Below are 19,045 nucleotides of genomic sequence, written 5' to 3'. Positions count from 1 at the left end.
ATACGCCACGAAACAAAGCCTCAAAAAACATCTGACTCGATGCTTCTGAGATGTGACTCGGACAGGGCCGAGCCTGCCGGCGAAAGAACGAATGATATCGGCATTGTGCCGAGAAGCACGAGCGTATGAGAAGCTAGAGATGACGGCTGATGCTTGTGGTAAGGGCCTTGAGAGGAAAAGGCAGAGATATCTGATCCAAAGGACCCCAAAGACACCAGGTAACACGGTACACCAGACAACACGACACAGACCGGAACTGTTCTGCGCTGCACACCCGACAGCTGCGATCAAAAGTAGAGCTTCTCCCTTTCACTGTCCTAAGAGGCCTCTTAGAGGACACCCCTTTACCCTCTGCTAATTTTTAAATCTGTCCCAGGAATTTCTAACCCAGTACTCTCCTATCCTCCCATCTACAGGCTGCGGCCCCTGACTTATCTTTTGGATGATCGGTGATGTGAATCCACATTGGACCTGAAACGAGTCTGCCTCGGAGGGCCCTGTGATCGCCTGTTAGCCTCTCGGTCAGCTACAATAAAGAAAACCAAAAGCAATGTATGAGTTCGGGGTTATCTGGGCCCAATCCCAGCAAGTCAGCTACCTACCCTCTCCAGAACGTACCTGGGTCCTGGAGGCTCCAGCTTCATCCTGATTCCAAGAACGTGGCTGTTATTATGAGCAGCACCTGGGTTAGAGAGAAACAAAGTTACATGGCATTTCTGTGAGTGCAGTGGGTGACATTGTGTGCTGTAAGACATGCAAATGCCTCTTCTACACTTGTGAAAAGCCTTAGGGGGGGCCTCAAATAGATAACATTTACCTGCCACCCTGCTACCTTCAAACCACCCCCACAATAACTCCTAACCTGCTACCTGCTCACCCTCCCTCTCCTAGTCACAATCCTCAACTCACCTGAAGCCTCAATCCCAAACATCATCTTGGACACTGGGCAGATGCCTTTTGTGATGTGATGAATGTGCTGAAAAAAGTGTTGTACTTGACACAACCTGGAATTTCTGGAAGCTGCGCTCCTCCTAAAATAAAAATAGAAACAACAAAACAAGAATAACACCAGAAATTACAAAAGCACCTTACCACTCCTGAACACACAATCCAAAATCATGAACTTCAATACTTCCCTCTGTTCAATGCTGTTTTCTTCACAGTATCTTCAAAGCCTCTGTTGCTTTAGATGCCCAAAAGCACCTGGTGAAAACAAGCTGAGATAAACTGAAAAAGCCCCTTCATTAAAATGAGAGGAGAGCTCCTATCCCAGTACATCCCAGAGAGGGAATGAAGCCCCTTAGCAAAGGCTGGGGTTAATATACCCCTGATTGTGCCCGCCTCTCGTTCCCACAATGCCCGGGAAAAGGGAGGGGGCAAATCCCACCGGGTATAAAGGCCCTCAGAGCAGCTGCAGCTGTTTGGCTCCTCTAACTCTAATTCAAGGGGTGTAAATGGCTTGTTATAGAAGAAAACTTTTCAGGGAAATAACAGCGCTTTTTTTTTTTCCCTACAACTGCTTGGAGCAGAAGAACAGAAAACTGGTAGGAAATAAAACTGTGTGCTTTGGTAGCATGGCTAGATAAATTGGGTAATGTGCTGTTAACTTACATAATTAGACCTTGGTGATCACTAAGTAGTGCTTCATGTGTGACTAAGCAGAGTGGAGAAGATTACTAACAATATGAATGGTCTGACTCTCCTTAGGACCTCTAATTAGAACAATCTACAATATAAACAAGAAAAAGAAAAAGAAAAAAAAAGAAAAGAAAAAAAACCAAAATCCTGGGCAGTGTAAGGTTGAAGTACATGCCAGACTGACCCTTCTCTAAGATATCTAGTCTAAAGACACAGAAAGAAGTGCCCAGAAATGAAAAAGTAAATTCTTAAAACTCAGAAAAAGAGCTTTGTTCAAGTGAACCTGTAAAAATGAAAAAACAGAGCAGGTACCTCCACTGAAACAGATGAAATGGCAAAAAACCCCCTTTGGCCCTCTAATTTAATCTCCAAAAATATTGTGAAAAGAAGGGTCCTCCTCCCAGCTAATCTGAGGCCCTGCAACTGCAAGGCCGCAGTGGCCTTGGGTATAGCTGTAGTCTGGTAACAGGATGATGTAGCCGAGAGCAGAGCATGAGAAAAGAGAGATGTAAATTGTAAAGAATGAAGATGGAAGAATAACCAATAGACTGCTTAGCTTACAGAATATGCATGAGCTTATTACATGTTGTGCTTAAATGTCTGATGCTCTAATCAATAAACGAAGCTTGCTGATTCTCACATTGAGATGACCCGAGCTTCCTGCACTGTGACAAATGGCACCTCGAACAGAGACCCTAAAAGAGCGGGGAGGCGAAAGGGCTGGTGCTCCGCGCCTTGAACAAGGACCCTAGAGAGGGGGGTTGGCAAAAGAGCTGGTGGTCTCCGTGCCCCGAGCGACCCTACAGAGGAGTCTCGGCTTGAACCTGTTGGCCACGGTCCAGTGCAGTTTCCGTGTCGGTCCCGAAGCAGCACGGGAGGCAAAGAGCTGGTACTCCGGCCCCGAGCGACCCTAGAGAAGAGTCTCGGCCGATGAACGCCGCCGACGTCTTGGAAGAGCTGCAACAGCGCTGACGTTTAAATTGAAAGGTATGAAAAGACGAGCGGCGTATGATTTTTTTTTTAAATGCTTTTTAGAAAAGCGGGGACTATAAAGTATTGACCTGGGAAAAGAACTCCCAAGATTGCCTGCATATAGACTGCAAGCCGTAACGTAACCAAACAAGAGTTAAAGAGCCTGTTACAGCAAGCAAAGAAACAGTGAGATCTTTATTAATTGGACGTGAGACTAACTTTACCACTTGGTAAGCAGCGGCGCGGTAAAAGTAACATTTAGCTCCCCCGCTGGGAGCAGAAACTGCTGCGGCCACTTTGTGCTTTTTTTTTTTCTGCATCGCAGCCGGCAATTGCATTCACAGCGGTGCCGGCGGGAGTCGACCCTGTATTACCCGTGCCGACCCCTCCCGTGGCCGCCTCCCCAGCAGAGCCCGTGAGAGCTCCGGCCGCGGCTGTCCTGCCATCTCCTGTGTCGGCTCCACCAGCAGCTGTCTGCGCCTGCACCGCAGCTTTCGGCACCCGGAAAGGACGCGGCTGCCGTCCCCAGCCCGGCAAGAGATGCATTTCCTTCAGCTTTGCAGCCCCCACCGACTCCCGCGGCGACCCCGCCTTCGCCCGCCGCGCCGGTGAAGAAGATTAGAGTCGACAATAGCGACCACCAAGCGGAACCGTCTTCAGAGCCGCCCCTCTGCCCCCAACAGTAGCTGCCAGCGCCTGCGATCAGCCGAGATTCCCTCCCAAACTTTTCGAACTGTCCCGAGACTGCCCCTGCGGGGGCAGCTGAGACGGGGGGGAAGACGAGGAGGAGGGGGGGGACGCCATCCTGCCCCTGCGGTGCCGCAAGGGCCTGTGTAAAAACTCAGCGTTTTTCGCAAGCCGATTCGAGTCTAGTTTAGAAGTTCCCAATAAAGTTTAAAATGCTTAAATTCCCCTGCTCGCCCCAGCGGCCTAGAGAAAGTAACTCCTAAAAGTTCTGCCTCTGTTCCCCAGCCCGGGTGGGGGGGGGTGAGAGTAGTACCAAGGAGCTGTAAATTAACCCTGTGAGTACACCAAAGGGAACTGCATAACTGTAAAGAATCTAAAAGCCTGTGTTGTATAGACCTTTTTAACCATTCGCAGTCTATTTACTCCCAGCTCTCTGAGTTGCAGAGGTTAACTAGAAACTTACAAGTGAAATTAAGCTTTAGTGTTGATAGATAGCTCAAATCTTTAAGCCTAAGATTATAGCGATGTTTTATTGTTAAAGCTAATATTATAATAAGTGTTATAGCTTTGTTAATAGTATTAGTTTTGCTTTGTTTTTGCATGTGCTTATAAAAAATAGTATAAAAAATAATATTTACTGCATTTAATCAAACATTGCTTGTGCAAAAAGAAAACAGGGGAATTGTTGGGAATTGGTTACATTACAAAGGTCACGTAGACATGCTCTGGATAGCTGAGAATTGGAAAACTACTGGCCCAGCTAATCTGAGGCCCTGCAACTGCAAGGCCGCAGTGGCCTTGGGTATAGCTGTAGTCTGATAACAGGATGATGTAGCCGAGAGCAGAGCATGAGAAAAGAGAGATGTAAGTTGTAAAGAGTGAAGAGGTAAGAATAACCAATAGACTGCTTAGCTTACAGAATATGCATGAACTTATTACATGTTGTACTTAAATGTCTGATGCTCTAATCAATAAACGAAGCTTGCTGATTGTCACATTGAGGTGTTACTGAGCTTCCCTCACTGCGACAGAGAAGATTTTTCCCCCAATCAAAACCCACAAAAGAATAGACAACTGGAGAATGTTTGAAAGATGTGCATGGGACTCACAAAGGAGCCTGACTTTGCGGTGGCAGCAGCTGTGGTCTAGGAGGCACCATGTGCAATGTAGAATGCTCAGCATGCAGCCGGTCATTCTGCGCAAAAGAACCCTGAACACAAGGGCCAGTCCTTTTCAAAATGAAGAAAATCAGTCCAGACAAGGCTCTGGAAGAAGAATTGTAGGAACCACTCAGCACTCTCAAAACAGCCCGACAATGCAGAGATGGCAGCTTGGCTTCTGGTAAGCATCCTGCGCAATGCGGGACTTTAGGAGCCAGCCGGCCACTCCAGGCCACAGGCCCTGGAACACAAACAACGGCCCTTTTCCCAGGTAAGCAAAGGTCACCACCTCAGTTTCATGGTGTCAGTTTGCAGGAGGTACTTGGCACTCTCAAACCAGCCTGACTTGGCACTGGTGCCAGCTTGCCTCTGGCAGGCATCCTGCGCAATATGGATTTTTAGGAGCCAGCCGGCCTCTCCAGGCCACAGGCCCTGGAACACAAACAACGGCCCTTTTCCCCGGTAAGCAAAAGTCACCAACCCTGGTTCTTGCTGTCAGTTTGCAGGAGGTATTTGGCACTCTCAAACCAGCCTGACTTGGCACTGGTGCCAGCTTGCCTCTGGCAGCCATTCTGCGCAATATGGATTTTTAGGAGCCAGCCGGCCACTCCAGGCCACAGGCCCTGGAACACAAACAATGGCCCTTTTCCCAGGTAAGCAAAAGTCCCCACCTCAGTTTCATGGTGTCAGTTTGCAGGAGGTACTTGGCACTCTCAAACCAGCCTGACTTGGCACTGGTGCCAGCTTGCCTCTGGGAGGCATCCTGCGCAATGCGGAATTTTAGGAGCCAGCCGGCCACTCAGGCCACAGGCCCTGGAACACAAACAATGGCCATTTTCCCAGGTAAGCAAAAGTCACCAACCCAGGTTCTTGGTGTCAGTTTGCAGGAGGTACTTGGCACTCTCAAACCAGCCTGACTTGGCACTGGTGCCAGCTTACATTCTGGAGGCATCCTGCGCAATGCGGGATTTTTAAGAGCCAGCCAGCCACTCCAGGCCACAGGCCCTGGAACACAAACAATGGCCCTTTTCCCAGGTAAGCAAAAGTCACCACCTCCGTTTCATGGTGTCAGTTTGCAGGAGGTACTTGGCACTCTCAAACCAGCTTGACTTGGCACTGGTGCCAGCTTGCATCTGGGAGGCATTCTGCGCAATGCGGAATTTTAGGAGCCAGCCGGCCACTCCAGGCCACAGGCCCTGGAACACAAACAATGGCCATTTTCCCAGGTAAGCAAAAGTCACCAACCCTGGTTCTTGGTGTCAGTTTGCAGGAGGTACTTGGCACTCTCAAACCAGCCTGACTTGGCACTGGTGCCAGCTTGCCTCTGGCAGCCATCCTGCGCAATATGGATTTTTAAGAGCCAGCCGGCCTCTCCGGGCCACAGGCCCTGGAACACAAACAATGGCCATTTTCCCAGGTAAGCAAAAGTCACCACCTCCGTTTCATGGTGTCAGTTTGCAGGAGGTACCTGGCACTCTCAAACCAGCCTGACTTGGCACTGGTGCCAGCTTGTCTCTGGCAGGCATTCTGCGCAATGCGGAATTTTAGGAGCCAGCCGGCCACTCCAGGCCACAGGCCCTGGAACACAAACAACGGCCCTTTTCCCAGGTAAGCAAAGGTCACCACCTCAGTTTCATGGTGTCAGTTTGCAGGAGGTACTTGGCACTCTCAAACCAGCCTGACTTGGCACTGGTGCCAGCTTGCCTCTGGCAGGCATCCTGCGCAATATGGATTTTTAGGAGCCAGCCGGCCTCTCCAGGCCACAGGCCCTGGAACACAAACAACGGCCCTTTTCCCCGGTAAGCAAAAGTCACCAACCCTGGTTCTTGCTGTCAGTTTGCAGGAGGTACTTGGCACTCTCAAACCAGCCTGACTTGGCACTGGTGCCAGCTTGCCTCTGGCAGCCATTCTGCGCAATATGGATTTTTAGGAGCCAGCCGGCCACTCCAGGCCACAGGCCCTGGAACACAAACAATGGCCCTTTTCCCAGGTAAGCAAAAGTCACCACCTCCGTTTCATGGTGTCAGTTTGCAGGAGGTACTTGGCACTCTCAAACCAGCCTGACTTGGCACTGGTGCCAGCTTGCCTCTGGGAGGCATCCTGCGCAATGCGGAATTTTAGGAGCCAGCCGGCCACTCAGGCCACAGGCCCTGGAACACAAACAACGGCCATTTTCCCAGGTAAGCAAAAGTCACCAACCCAGGTTCTTGGTGTCAGTTTGCAGGAGGTACTTGGCACTCTCAAACCAGCCTGACTTGGCACTGGTGCCAGCTTACATTCTGGAGGCATCCTGCGCAATGCGGGATTTTTAAGAGCCAGCCGGCCACTCCAGGCCACAGGCCCTGGAACACAAACAACGGCCCTTTTCCCAGGTAAGCAAAAGTCACCAACCCTGGTTCTTGGTGTCAGTTTGCAGGAGGTACTTGGCACTCTCAAACCAGCCTGACTTGGCACTGGTGCCAGCTTGCCTCTGGCAGCCATCCTGCGCAATATGGATTTTTAAGAGCCAGCCGGCCTCTCCGGGCCACAGGCCCTGGAACACAAACAACGGCCATTTTCCCAGGTAAGCAAAAGTCACCACCTCCGTTTCATGGTGTCAGTTTGCAGGAGGTACCTGGCACTCTCAAACCAGCCTGACTTGGCACTGGTGCCAGCTTGCCTCTGGCAGCCATCCTGCGCAATATGGATTTTTAGGAGCCAGCTGGCCACTCCAGGGCACAGGCCCTGGAACACAAACAACGGCCCTTTTCCCAGGGAAGCAAAAGTCACCACCTCCGTTTCATGGTGTCAGTTTGCAGGAGGTACTTGGCACTATCAAACCAGCCTGACTTGGCACTGGTGCCAGCTTGCCTCTGGCAGGCATTCTGCGCAATGCGGAATTTTAGGAGCCAGCCGGCCTATCCGGGCCACAGGCCCTGGAACACAAACAATGGCCCTTTTCCCAGGTAAGCAAAAGTCACCACCTCAGTTTCATGGTGTCGGTTTGCAGGAGGTATTTGGCACTCTCAAACCAGCCTGACTTGGCACTGGTGCCTGCTTGCCTCTGGGAGGCATTCTGCGCAATGCGGAATTTTAGGAGCCAGCCGGCCACTCCAGGCCACAGGCCCTGGAACACAAACAACGGCCATTTTCCCAGGTAAGCAAAAGTCACCACCTCCGTTTCATGGTGTCAGTTTGCAGGAGGTATTTGGCACTCTCAAACCAGCCTGACTTGGCACTGGTGCCAGCTTGTCTCTGGCAGGCATTCTGCGCAATGCGGAATTTTAGGAGCCAGCCGGCCACTCCAGGCCACAGGCCCTGGAACACAAACAACGGCCATTTTCCCAGGGAAGCAAAAGTCACCACCTCCGTTTCATGGTGTCAGTTTGCAGGAGGTACTTGGCACTCTCAAACCAGCCTGACTTGGCACTGGTGCCAGCTTGCCTCTGGCAGGCATCCTGCGCAATGTGGAATTTTAGGAGCCAGCCGGCCACTTTAGGCCACAGGCCGTGGAACACAAACAATGGCCCTTTTCCCAGGTAAGCAAAAGTCACCACCTCCGTTTCATGGTGTCAGTTTGCAGGAGGTACTTGGCACTCTCAAACCAGCCTGACTTGGCACTAGTGCCAGCCTGCCTCTGGGAGGCATTCTGCGCAATATGGATTTTTAGGAGCCAGCCGGCCACTCCAGGCCACAGGCCCTGGAACACAAACAACGGCCCTTTTCCCAGGTAAGCAAAAGTCGCCAACCCTGGTTCTTGGTTTCAGTTTGCAGGAGGTATTTGGCACTCTCAAACCAGCCTGACTTGGCACTGGTGCCAGCTTACATTCTGGAGGCATCCTGCGCAATGCTGGATTTTTAAGAGCCAGCTGGCCACTCCAGGCCACAGGCCCTGGAACACAAACAACGGCCCTTTTCCCAGGTAAGCAAAAGTCACCACCTCCGTTTCATGGTGTCAGTTTGCAGGAGGTATTAGGCACTCTCAAACCAGCCTGACTTGGCACTGGTGCCAGCTTGCCTCTGGGAGGCATTCTGCGCAATGCGGAATTTTAGGAGCCAGCCGGCCACTCCAGGCCACAGGCCCTGGAACACAAACAATGGCCCTTTTCCCAGGTAAGCAAAAGTCACCACCTCCGTTTCATGGTGTCAGTTTGCAGGAGGTACTTGGCACTCTCAAACCAGCCTGACTTGGCACTAGTGCCAGCATGCCTCTGGGAGGCATTCTGCGCAATGCGGAATTTTAGGAGCCAGCCGGCCACTCCAGGCCACAGGCCCTGGAACACAAACAACGGCCCTTTTCCCAGGTAAGCAAAAGTCACCAACCCTGGTTCTTGGTGTCAGTTTGCAGGAGGTATTTGGCACTCTCAAAGCGGCCTGACTTGGCACTGGTGCCAGCCTGCCTCTGGGAGGCATTCTGCGCAATGCGGAATTTTAGGAGCCAGCCGGCCACTCCAGGCCACAGGCCCTGGAACGCAAACAATGGCCCTTTTCCCAGGTAAGCAAAAGTCTCCACCTCCGTTTCATGTTGTCAGTTTGCAGGAGGTACTTGGCACTCTCAAACCAGCCTGACTTGGCACTGGTGCCAGCTTGCATCTGGGAGGCATTCTGCGCAATGCGGAATTTTAGGAGCCAGCCGGCCACTTCGGGCCACAGGCCCTGGAACACAAACAACGGCCATTTTCCCAGGGAAGCAAAAGTCCCCACCTCAGTTTCATGGTGTCAGTTTGCAGGAGGTTCTTGGCACTCTCAAACCAGCCTGACTTGGCACTGGTGCCAGCTTGCATCTGGGAGACATTCTGCGCAATATGGATTTTTAGGAGCCAGCCGGGCACTCCAGGCCACAGGCCCTGGAACACAAACAACGGCCCTTTTCCCAGGTAAGCAAAAGTCACCACCTCCGTTTCAAGGTGTCAGTTTGCAGGAGGTACTTGGCACTCTCAAACCAGCTTGACTTGGCACTGGTGCCAGCCTGCCTCTGGGAGGCATTCTGCGCAATATGGATTTTTCGGAGCCAGCCGGCCTCTCTGGGCCACAGGCCCTGGAACACAAACAATGGCCCTTTTCCCAGGTAAGCAAAAGTCACCACCTCCGTTTCATGGTGTCAGTTTGCAGGAGGTACTTGGCACTCTCAAACCAGCCTGACTTGGCACTGGTGCCAGCTTGCCTCTGGCAGGCATCCTGCGCAATGCGGAATTTTAGGAGCCAGCCGGCCACTCCAGGCCACAGGCCCTGGAACACAAACAACAGCCATTTTCCCAGGTAAGCAAAAGTCACCACCTCCGTTTCAAGGTGTCAGTTTGCAGGAGGTATTTGGCACTCTCAAACCAGCCTGACTTGGCACTGGTGCCAGCTTGCCTCTGGGAGGCATTCTGCACAACGCAGAATTTTAGGAGCCAGCCGGCCGCTCCAGGCCACAGGTCCTGGAACACAAACCACGGCCCTTTTCCCAGGGAAGCAAAAGTCTCCACCTCCGTTTCATGTTGTCAGTTTGCAGGAGGTACTTGGCACTCTCAAACCAGCCTGACTTGGCACTGGTGCCAGCTTGCGTCTGGGAGGCATTCTGCGCAATGCGGGATTTTTAAGAGCCAGCCGGCCACTCCAGGCCACAGGCCCTGGAACACAAACAACGGCCATTTTCCCAGGGAAGCAAAAGTCCCCACCTCAGTTTCATGGTGTCAGTTTGCAGGAGGTTCTTGGCACTCTCAAACCAGCCTGACTTGGCACTGGTGCCAGCTTGCATCTGGGAGGCATTCTGCGCAATATGGATTTTTAGGAGCCAGCCGGGCACTTTAGGCCACAGGCCCTGGAACACAAACAACGGCCCTTTTCCCAGGTAAGCAAAAGTCACCACCTCCGTTTCAAGGTGTCAGTTTGCAGGAGGTACTTGGCACTCTCAAACCAGCTTGACTTGGCACTGGTGCCAGCCTGCCTCTGGCAGGCATTCTGCGCAATATGGATTTTTCGGAGCCAGCCGGCCTCTCCGGGCCACAGGCCCTGGAACACAAACAATGGCCCTTTTCCCAGGTAAGCAAAAGTCACCACCTCCGTTTCATGGTGTCAGTTTGCAGGAGGTACTTGACACTCTCAAACCAGCCTGACTTGGCACTGGTGCCAGCTTGCCTCTGGCAGGCATCCTGCGCAATGCGGAATTTTAGGAGCCAGCCGGCCACTCCAGGCCACAGGCCCTGGAACACAAACAACAGCCATTTTCCCAGGTAAGCAAAAGTCACCACCTCCGTTTCAAGGTGTCAGTTTGCAGGAGGTATTTGGCACTCTCAAACCAGCCTGACTTGGCACTGGTGCCAGCTTGCCTCTGGGAGGCATTCTGCACAACGCAGAATTTTAGGAGCCAGCCGGCCACTCCAGGCCACAGGCCCTGGAACACAAACAATGGCCCTTTTCCCAGGTAAGCAAAAGTCACCACCTCCGTTTCATGGTGTCAGTTTGCAGGAGGTACTTGACACTCTCAAACCAGCCTGACTTGGCACTGGTGCCAGCTTGCCTCTGGGAGGCATCCTGCGCAATGCGGAATTTTAGGAGCCAGCCGGCCACTCCAGGCCACAGGCCCTGGAAGACAAACAACGGCCATTTTCCCAGGGAAGCAAAAGTCACCACCTCCGTTTCATGGTGTCAGTTTGCAGGAGGTACTTGGCACTCTCAAACCAGCCTGACTTGGCACTGGTGCCAGCTTACATTCTGGAGGCATCCTGCGCAATGCGGGATTTTTAAGAGCCAGCCGGCCACTCCAGGCCACAGGCCCTGGAACACAAACAACGGCCATTTTCCCAGGTAAGCAAAAGTCACCAACCCTGGTTCTTGGTTTCAGTTTGCAGGAGGTACTTGGCACTCTCAAACCAGCCTGACTTGGCACTGGTGCCAGCTTGCCTCTGGGAGGCATTCTGCGCAATGCGGAATTTTAGGAGCCAGCCGGCCACTCCAGGCCACAGGCCCTGGAACACAAACAACGGCCATTTTCCCAGGGAAGCAAAAGTCCCCACCTCAGTTTCATGGTGTCAGTTTGCAGGAAGTTCTTGGCACTCTCAAACCAGCCTGACTTGGCACTGGTGCCAGCTTGCATCTGGGAGGCATTCTGCGCAATATGGATTTTTAGGAGCCAGCCGGGCACTTTAGGCCACAGGCCCTGGAACACAAACAACGGCCCTTTTCCCAGGTAAGCAAAAGTCACCACCTCCGTTTCAAGGTGTCAGTTTGCAGGAGGTACTTGGCACTCTCAAACCAGCCTGACTTGGCACTGGTGCCAGCCTGCCTCTGGGAGGCATTCTGCGCAATATGGATTTTTCGGAGCCAGCCGGCCTCTCCGGGCCACAGGCCCTGGAACACAAACAATGGCCCTTTTCCCAGGTAAGCAAAAGTCACCACCTCCGTTTCATGGTGTCAGTTTGCAGGAGGTACTTGGCACTCTCAAACCAGCCTGACTTGGCACTGGTGCCAGCTTGCCTCTGGCAGGCATCCTGCGCAATGCGGAATTTTAGGAGCCAGCCGGCCACTCCAGGCCACAGGCCCTGGAACACAAACAACAGCCATTTTCCCAGGTAAGCAAAAGTCACCACCTCCGTTTCAAGGTGTCAGTTTGCAGGAGGTATTTGGCACTCTCAAACCAGCCTGACTTGGCACTGGTGCCAGCTTGCCTCTGGGAGGCATTCTGCACAACGCAGAATTTTAGGAGCCAGCCGGCCACTCCAGGCCACAGGCCCTGGAACACAAACAATGGCCCTTTTCCCAGGTAAGCAAAAGTCACCACCTCCGTTTCATGGTGTCAGTTTGCAGGAGGTACTTGACACTCTCAAACCAGCCTGACTTGGCACTGGTGCCAGCTTGCCTCTGGGAGGCATCCTGCGCAATGCGGAATTTTAGGAGCCAGCCGGCCACTCCAGGCCACAGGTTCTGGAAGACAAACAACGGCCATTTTCCCAGGGAAGCAAAAGTCACCACCTCCGTTTCATGGTGTCAGTTTGCAGGAGGTACTTGGCACTCTCAAACCAGCCTGACTTGGCACTGGTGCCAGCTTACATTCTGGAGGCATCCTGCGCAATGCGGGATTTTTAAGAGCCAGCCGGCCACTCCAGGCCACAGGCCCTGGAACACAAACAACGGCCATTTTCCCAGGTAAGCAAAAGTCACCAACCCTGGTTCTTGGTTTCAGTTTGCAGGAGGTACTTGGCACTCTCAAACCAGCCTGACTTGGCACTGGTGCCAGCTTGCCTCTGGGAGGCATTCTGCGCAATGCGGAATTTTAGGAGCCAGCCGGCCACTCCAGGCCACAGGCCCTGGAACACAAACAACGGCCATTTTCCCAGGGAAGCAAAAGTCCCCACCTCAGTTTCATGGTGTCAGTTTGCAGGAAGTTCTTGGCACTCTCAAACCAGCCTGACTTGGCACTGGTGCCAGCTTGCATCTGGGAGGCATTCTGCGCAATATGGATTTTTAGGAGCCAGCCGGGCACTTTAGGCCACAGGCCCTGGAACACAAACAACGGCCCTTTTCCCAGGTAAGCAAAAGTCACCACCTCCGTTTCAAGGTGTCAGTTTGCAGGAGGTACTTGGCACTCTCAAACCAGCTTGACTTGGCACTGGTGCCAGCCTGCCTCTGGGAGGCATTCTGCGCAATATGGATTTTTCGGAGCCAGCCGGCCTCTCCGGGCCACAGGCCCTGGAACACAAACAATGGCCCTTTTCCCAGGTAAGCAGAAGTCACCACCTCCGTTTCATGGTGTCAGTTTGCAGGAGGTACTTGGCACTCTCAAACCAGCCTGACTTGGCACTGGTGCCAGCTTGCCTCTGGCAGGCATCCTGCGCAATGCGGAATTTTAGGAGCCAGCCGGCCACTCCAGGCCACAGGCCCTGGAACACAAACAACGGCCCTTTTCCCAGGGAAGCAAAAGTCACCACCTCCGTTTCAAGGTGTCAGTTTGCAGGAGGTATTTGGCACTCTCAAACCAGCCTGACTTGGCACTGGTACCCGCTTGCCTCTGGGAGGCATTCTGCACAACGCAGAATTTTAGGAGCCAGCCGGCCACTCCAGGCCACAGGCCCTGGAACACAAACAACAGCCATTTTCCCAGGGAAGCAGAAGTCACCACCTCCGTTTCATGGTGTCAGTTTGCAGGAGGTACATGGCACTCTCAAACCAGCCTGACTTGGCACTGGTGCCAGCCTGCCTCTGGGAGGCATTCTGCGCAATATGGATTTTTAGGAGCCAGCCGGCCACTCCAGGCCACAGGCCCTGGAACACAAACAACGGCCCTTTTCCCAGGTAAGCAAAAGTCACCACCTCCGTTTCATGGTGTCAGTTTGCAGGAGGTACTTGACACTCTCAAACCAGCCTGACTTGGCACTGGTGCCAGCTTGCCTCTGGCAGGCATCCTGCGCAATGCGGAATTTTAGGAGCCAGCCGGCCACTCCAGGCCACAGGCCCTGGAACACAAACAATGGCCCTTTTCCCAGGTAAGCAAAAGTCACCACCTCCGTTTCATGGTGTCAGTTTGCAGGAGGTACTTGGCACTCTCAAACCAGCCTGACTTGGCACTGGTGCCAGCTTGCCTCTGGGAGGCATCCTGCGCAATGCGGAATTTTAGGAGCCAGCCGGCCACTCCAGGCCACAGGCCCTGGAACACAAACAACAGCCATTTTCCCAGGTAAGCAAAAGTCACCACCTCCGTTTCAAGGTGTCAGTTTGCAGGAGGTATTTGGCACTCTCAAACCAGCCTGACTTGGCACTGGTGCCAGCTTGCCTCTGGGAGGCATTCTGCACAACGCAGAATTTTAGGAGCCAGCCGGCCACTCCAGGCCACAGGCCCTGGAACACAAACAATGGCCCTTTTCCCAGGTAAGCAAAAGTCACCACCTCCGTTTCATGGTGTCAGTTTGCAGGAGGTACTTGACACTCTCAAACCAGCCTGACTTGGCACTGGTGCCAGCTTGCCTCTGGGAGGCATCCTGCGCAATGCGGAATTTTAGGAGCCAGCCGGCCACTCCAGGCCACAGGTTCTGGAAGACAAACAACGGCCATTTTCCCAGGGAAGCAAAAGTCACCACCTCCGTTTCATGGTGTCAGTTTGCAGGAGGTACTTGGCACTCTCAAACCAGCCTGACTTGGCACTGGTGCCAGCTTACATTCTGGAGGCATCCTGCGCAATGCGGGATTTTTAAGAGCCAGCCGGCCACTCCAGGCCACAGGCCCTGGAACACAAACAACGGCCATTTTCCCAGGTAAGCAAAAGTCACCAACCCTGGTTCTTGGTTTCAGTTTGCAGGAGGTACTTGGCACTCTCAAACCAGCCTGACTTGGCACTGGTGCCAGCTTGCCTCTGGGAGGCATTCTGCGCAATGCGGAATTTTAGGAGCCAGCCGGCCACTCCAGGCCACAGGCCCTGGAACACAAACAACGGCCATTTTCCCAGGGAAGCAAAAGTCCCCACCTCAGTTTCATGGTGTCAGTTTGCAGGAAGTTCTTGGCACTCTCAAACCAGCCTGACTTGGCACTGGTGCCAGCTTGCATCTGGGAGGCATTCTGCGCAATATGGATTTTTAGGAGCCAGCCGGGCACTTTAGGCCACAGGCCCTGGAACACAAACAACGGCCCTTTTCCCAGGTAAGCAAAAGTCACCACCTCCGTTTCAAGGTGTCAGTTTGCAGGAGGTACTTGGCACTCTCAAACCAGCTTGACTTGGCACTGGTGCCAGCCTGCCTCTGGGAGGCATTCTGCGCAATATGGATTTTTCGGAGCCAGCCGGCCTCTCCGGGCCACAGGCCCTGGAACACAAACAATGGCCCTTTTCCCAGGTAAGCAGAAGTCACCACCTCCGTTTCATGGTGTCAGTTTGCAGGAGGTACTTGGCACTCTCAAACCAGCCTGACTTGGCACTGGTGCCAGCTTGCCTCTGGCAGGCATCCTGCGCAATGCGGAATTTTAGGAGCCAGCCGGCCACTCCAGGCCACAGGCCCTGGAACACAAACAACGGCCCTTTTCCCAGGGAAGCAAAAGTCACCACCTCCGTTTCAAGGTGTCAGTTTGCAGGAGGTATTTGGCACTCTCAAACCAGCCTGACTTGGCACTGGTACCCGCTTGCCTCTGGGAGGCATTCTGCACAACGCAGAATTTTAGGAGCCAGCCGGCCACTCCAGGCCACAGGCCCTGGAACACAAACAACAGCCATTTTCCCAGGGAAGCAGAAGTCACCACCTCCGTTTCATGGTGTCAGTTTGCAGGAGGTACATGGCACTCTCAAACCAGCCTGACTTGGCACTGGTGCCAGCCTGCCTCTGGGAGGCATTCTGCGCAATATGGATTTTTAGGAGCCAGCCGGCCACTCCAGGCCACAGGCCCTGGAACACAAACAACGGCCCTTTTCCCAGGTAAGCAAAAGTCACCACCTCCGTTTCATGGTGTCAGTTTGCAGGAGGTACTTGACACTCTCAAACCAGCCTGACTTGGCACTGGTGCCAGCTTGCCTCTGGCAGGCATCCTGCGCAATGCGGAATTTTAGGAGCCAGCCGGCCACTCCAGGCCACAGGCCCTGGAACACAAACAATGGCCCTTTTCCCAGGTAAGCAAAAGTCACCACCTCCGTTTCATGGTGTCAGTTTGCAGGAGGTACTTGGCACTCTCAAACCAGCCTGACTTGGCACTGGTGCCAGCTTGCCTCTGGGAGGCATCCTGCGCAATGCGGAATTTTAGGAGCCAGCCGGCCACTCCAGGCCACAGGCCCTGGAACACAAACAACAGCCATTTTCCCAGATAAGCAAAAGTCACCACCTCCGTTCCAAGGTGTCAGTTTGCAGGAGGTATTTGGCACTCTCAAACCAGCCTGACTTGGCACTGGTGCCAGCTTGCCTCTGAGAGGCATTCTGCACAACGCAGAATTTTAGGAGCCAGCCGGCCACTCCAGGCCACAGGCCCTGGAACACAAACAACGGCCATTTTCCCAGGTAAGCAAAAGTCACCAACCCTGGTTCTTGGTTTCAGTTTGCAGGAGGTACTTGGCACTCTCAAACCAGCCTGACTTGGCACTGGTGCCAGCTTACATTCTGGAGGCATCCTGCGCAATGCGGGATTTTTAAGAGCCAGCCGGCCACTCCAGGCCACAGGCCCTGGAACACAAACAACGGCCATTTTCCCAGGTAAGCAAAAGTCACCACCTCCGTTTCAAGGTGTCAGTTTGCAGGAGGTATTTGGCACTCTCAAACCAGCCTGACTTGGCACTGGTGCCAGCTTGCATCTGGGAGGCATTCTGCGCAATGCGGGATTTTAGGAGCCAGCCGGCCACTCCAGGCCACAGGCCCTGGAACACAAACAATGGCCCTTTTCCCAGGGAAGCAAAAGTCACCACCTCCGTTTCATGGTGTCAGTTTGCAGGAGGTACTTGGCACTCTCAAACCAGCCTGACTTGGCACTGGTGCCAGCTTGCCTCTGGGAGGCATTCTGCGCAATGCGGAATTTTAGGAGCCAGCCGCCCACTCCAGGCCACAGGCCCTGGAACACAAACAATGGCCATTTTCCCAGGGAAGCAAAAGTCACCACCTCCGTTTTATGGTGTCAGTTTGCAGGAGGTACTTGGCACTCTCAAACCAGCCTGACTTGGCACTGGTGCCAGCTTGCCTCTGGCAGGCATCCTGCGCAATGCGGGATTTTAGGAGCCAGCCGGCCACTCCAGGCCACAGGCCCTGGAACACAAACAATGGCCCTTTTCCCAGGTAAGCAAAAGTCACCACCTCAGTTGCATGGTGTCAGTTTGCAGGAGGTACTTGGCACTCTCAAACCAGCCTGACTTATCACTAGTGCCAGCCTGCCTCTGGGAGGCATTCTGCGCAATATGGATTTTTAGGAGCCAGCCGGCCACTTCAGGCCACGGGCCCTGGAACACAAACAACGGCCATTTTCCCAGGGAAGCAAAAGTCACCACCTCCGTTTCATGGTGTCAGTTTGCAGGAGGTACTTGGCACTCTCAAACCAGCCTGACTTGGCACTGGTGCCAGCTTGCCTCTGGGAGGCATCCTGAGCAATGCGGGATTTTAGGAGCCAGCCGGCCACTCCAGGCCACAGGCCCTGGAACACAAACAACAGCCATTTTCCCAGGTAAGCAGAAGTCACCACCTCCGTTTCATGGTGTCAGTTTGCAGGAGGTACATGGCACTCTCAAACCAGCCTGACTTGGCACTGGTGCCAGCCTGCCTCTGGGAGGCATTCTGCGCAATATGGATTTTTAGGAGCCAGCCGGCCACTCCAGGCCATAGGCCCTGGAACACAAACAACGGCCCTTTTCCCAGGTAAGCAAAAGTCACCACCTCCGTTTCATGGTGTCAGTTTGCAGGAGGTACTTGACACTCTCAAACCAGCCTGACTTGGCACTGGTGCCAGCTTGCCTCTGGGAGGCATCCTGCGCAATGCGGAATTTTAGGAGCCAGCCGGCCACTCCAGGCCACAGGCCCTGGAAGACAAACAACGGCCATTTTCCCAGGGAAGCAAAAGTCACCAAACCTGGTTCTTGGTGTCAGTTTGCAGGAGGTACTTGGCATTCTCAAACCAGCCTGACTTGGCACTGGTGCCAGCTTGCATCTGGGAGGCATTCTGCGCAATGCGGAATTTTAGGAGCCAGCCGGCCACTCCAGGCCACAGGCCCTGGAACACAAACAATGGCCCTTTTCCCAGGTAAGCAAAAGTCACCACCTCCGTTTCATGGTGTCAGTTTGCAGGAGGTACTTGGCACTCTCAAACCAGCCTGACTTGGCACTGGTGCCAGCTTGCATCTGGGAGGCATCCTGCGCAATGCGGGATTTTAGGAGCCAGCCGGCCACTCCAGGCCACAGGTCCTGGAACACAAACAACGGCCATTTTCCCAGGTAAGCAAAAGTCACCAACCCTGGTTCTTGGTTTCAGTTTGCAGGAGGTACTTGGCACTCTCAAACCAGCCTGACTTGGCACTGGTGCCAGCTTACATTCTGGAGGCATCCTGCGCAATGCGGGATTTTTAAGAGCCAGCCGGCCACTCCAGGCCACAGGCCCTGGAACACAAACAACGGCCATTTTCCCAGGTAAGCAAAAGTCACCACCTCCGTTTCAAGGTGTCAGTTTGCAGGAGGTATTTGGCACTCTCAAACCAGCCTGACTTGGCACTGGTGCCAGCTTGCATCTGGGAGGCATTCTGCGCAATGCGGGATTTTAGGAGCCAGCCGGCCACTCCAGGCCACAGGCCCTGGAACACAAACAATGGCCCTTTTCCCAGGGAAGCAAAAGTCACCACCTCCGTTTCATGGTGTCAGTTTGCAGGAGGTACTTGGCACTCTCAAACCAGCCTGACTTGGCACTGGTGCCAGCTTGCCTCTGGGAGGCATTCTGCGCAATGCGGAATTTTAGGAGCCAGCCGCCCACTCCAGGCCACAGGCCCTGGAACACAAACAATGGCCATTTTCCCAGGGAAGCAAAAGTCACCACCTCCGTTTTATGGTGTCAGTTTGCAGGAGGTACTTGGCACTCTCAAACCAGCCTGACTTGGCACTGGTGCCAGCTTGCCTCTGGGAGGCATCCTGCGCAATGCGGGATTTTAGGAGCCAGCCGGCCACTCCAGGCCACAGGCCCTGGAACACAAACAA

General features: G+C 53.6%; 1 long non-coding RNA gene across 1 annotated transcript; it reads left to right on the top strand.

Moving 5' to 3' along the window:
- The first annotated feature begins 1,397 nt into the window (after positions 1-1,397).
- LOC132341279 (uncharacterized) lies at positions 1,398-4,154 on the top strand. Its single transcript, XR_009490139.1, has 2 exons — positions 1,398-1,544; positions 2,674-4,154. It is a non-coding gene; the product is annotated as an uncharacterized LOC132341279 (long non-coding RNA).
- Positions 4,155-19,045: the final 14,891 nt, after the last annotated feature.

The sequence above is a fragment of the Haemorhous mexicanus genome, chromosome 37 (genome assembly GCF_027477595.1).
Source record: "Haemorhous mexicanus isolate bHaeMex1 chromosome 37, bHaeMex1.pri, whole genome shotgun sequence".
Lineage (NCBI taxonomy): Eukaryota > Metazoa > Chordata > Aves > Passeriformes > Fringillidae > Haemorhous > Haemorhous mexicanus.
The sequence above is the reverse complement of the archived record's forward strand: the minus strand, read 5'-3'. Positions and strand labels throughout refer to the sequence as shown.